Below are 2,956 nucleotides of genomic sequence, written 5' to 3'. Positions count from 1 at the left end.
GTCTCTGAAGTTTAGTCGCAATATTTATCGGTCAAAGGTTATGCATCCTGTAGAATTGCTGTGTAGATAGGTTTTTCTTGGCCTGAGGGCCATAGGCCCTCGGGCAAGAACGGATGTTGCGTGCTTCTGGTGTCTCCGATTACCTGGGAAGATAGGGGGGGTCTGCAGGGTCTGCTGGACTAGTCACACATTATTCCTTAAACTGGCTAATCTAGTTGTTAGTACTTTAAAGAGGTCCTTACAACCAGATTTGTGCAATGTTAAGGTCCGCCTGATACAGGCCATTGTTTTTGCAATCACTTGTTATGCATCAGAGAGTTGGACAATGACTAGGGAGGATAGAAGGAGAATTGATGCCTTTGTGCTGTGGTGCTGGAGAAGAGTACTGAATGTACCATGGACTGCCAATAAAACAAACAGATTCATCCTGTAGAGGGTTAAACCAGGTTACTCCTTGGAGGCAAGGATTCTGGGGCTTCGTCTGACATACTTTGGACATGTTGTAAGGAGAGACAGGTCCTTGGAGAGGGACATCATGCTTGGTAGGGTAGAGGGACAGCGCAGGAGGGGAAGACCCTCTATGAGGTGGATTGATTCAGTGACTGGGGTAATCGGGATGGGTGTGTCAGAGGCAATGCGATTGGCACAGGATAGAGCAGGGTTTAGGGCTGTTGTACATAGGGTCATTATGAGTCTCAAATGACTTGACAGCACATAACAACAACAATAACAACAACAATATATGATGATTTGATTTCTTGTTTGTTACCTCTATGGGTGTTGATTGTGGATACAAGTAATCTTTAACAACCTCAATCTTTTCTGTGTTTATCATTAGATTGTTCATTGTCCCAGCCATGAGAATTTTTGTTCTTTGTGGTTTTATTTCTATTTTATATTGCAAGATGATACTTTTAGCTTGGACTAATTAAGTCCTACTATTGTTTAACAATTAGTTTGTGAATCATGGCTGAATGCAGAGAGGATTAGAAGAATGTTAATTAGTGTTTTATTTACCATACAAAGGCATTTGACAGTGTGGATCATAATAGATCATGGCTAACATTGGGAAGAATCCCTAGAAACTTGATTACACTCATGCAAAACCTACACTTAAACAGGAAGAAGTTGTACAAGAAAAGAGTGTCAGGGATGTGTCCTTTCTTTATACCTTTTCAATCTATATGTGAAATAGACCATTCCGGAGGCTGGACTTTATGAAGAAATATGTGGCATCAGTATTGGTGGAAGATTTATCAACAACCTGTGTTATGCAGATGACACAGCCTAGGTCCCTGAAATTGACAAGGACTTGAAGTGTTAGCTACAGAAGATCAAGGACAGGTCAAAAATATGGATTGCATCTCAACATCAAGAAAATAAAAATTCTCACTACCGGCAAAATTGGCTACATCATGACAGACAGAGAAGAGATTGCAGTTAACAATTTCAACATGTTTGGATCTACAGTCAATACTCCTGGTACCAGCAGTTAGGAAATCAGAAGATTAATTGTTTTGGGAAAGTCTGCTGTTATAGAGACACTTCTCTAGAGTGCGAGTAACAATGTCATTCTAGAGACTGAGGTGTACCTGACTCAAGACATGGTTTTCTCCTTTACTTGCAGTTATGCATCTGAGAGCTGGACAATGACTAAGAATGACAGAAGAAAAATTGATGTCTTTGAGTTATGGTACTAGATAGAGGTGAGTAAGAAGTACTAAAAGATGAAGATCTGAGGAAAATGTAAGACAATACAAAAAATAGGGACTTTCAGGTAATCAGGAAGGAGGCCCGTATGAGAATTGGCACTATTGTCATTATGATTTTGGGACTGATGATGATTACCCTGAAATCATAACATTGAGTAGAAGAGAATTTAAAGCTGTGATTAATTTTGGAGTTCTTTGTTTTGTAAATTTCGACACCCCAAGATATACACACCACCATGACTTAGCTCCCACATGGAGAGACTTTGCTAAACAAGTAGATGGATTACTTCAAATTAGTGCTGTTAACTGTGATGATGATAGAATGCTTTGCCAAATGAGAGGAAAGAAGAGTTATCCAAGTTTAGGTCCAGAATGGTTGCAGTGAAATATCATGGTGACAGAACAAAGGGAGTTGTAATGAGTTTTGCCATGCAGCATGTTAGAAGCACAGTTAAAGAATTCAGAATACTAAATTTTGTTAACACTATTCTGCTCTTGCTGCTGGTATTGACTTGCTGATCGTTTTTTGTTCTAAAGAAGGATATTGTTCAACATCTCAGACACGACTAAGTAGCATGTTGGATTCATCTTGTTAATGTAGGATGGATGGACTGTTACACCCTGGACAACCTTTGTAAAAGTGTGTATATTAGGGATCTCAAATGGCCTTGTGACAAGAAGATATGCTGCAATCCTTAAGGTGTGTGGTTCAAATCCACCAGATGTTCCACTGGCAATCTCCTCCTGTGCCACCTGGATCTGATTTGATGGTTGTTGTTGTTGATGATGATGTGGTTATGTGACATTAAGTCACCTGCGACTCATACAGACCCACTGTACAACAGCCCTAAACCCTGCTCGGTCCTGTGCCAATAGCATTGCCTCTGATGCACACATCCTAATTATCCCAGTCACTGAATCAATCCACCTCATAGAGGGCCCTCCCCTCCTATGCTGTCCCTTCAACCTCCCAAGCATAATGTCCCTCTCCAAGGACCCGTCGTCCCTTCTTACAACATGTCAGACAAAGCCTCAGAATCCTTGCCTCAAAGGAGTAGCTATGTTTAACCCTCTGCAGGATGCATCTATTTGTTTTCTTAGCAGTCCATGGTACCTCAATACTCTTCTCCAGCACCACAGCTCAAAAGCATCAATTCTCCTTCTATCCTCCCTAGTCATTGTCCAACTCTCTGATGCATAACAAGTGATTGCAAAGACCATGGCCTGTATCAGATGCACCTTAG

At 41.0% G+C, this 2,956-nt stretch overlaps 1 pseudogene; it reads left to right on the top strand.

Moving 5' to 3' along the window:
• The window catches only part of LOC102865248, a 96,496-nt pseudogene that overhangs the window by 9,828 nt on the left and 83,712 nt on the right, over positions 1-2,956 (top strand).

The sequence above is a fragment of the Elephantulus edwardii genome, unplaced genomic scaffold, assembly GCF_000299155.1.
Source record: "Elephantulus edwardii isolate Elephantulus edwardi_28Jun2011 unplaced genomic scaffold, EleEdw1.0 scaffold00046, whole genome shotgun sequence".
NCBI classification, from domain to species: Eukaryota; Metazoa; Chordata; class Mammalia; order Macroscelidea; family Macroscelididae; genus Elephantulus; species Elephantulus edwardii.
The sequence above is the reverse complement of the archived record's forward strand: the minus strand, read 5'-3'. Positions and strand labels throughout refer to the sequence as shown.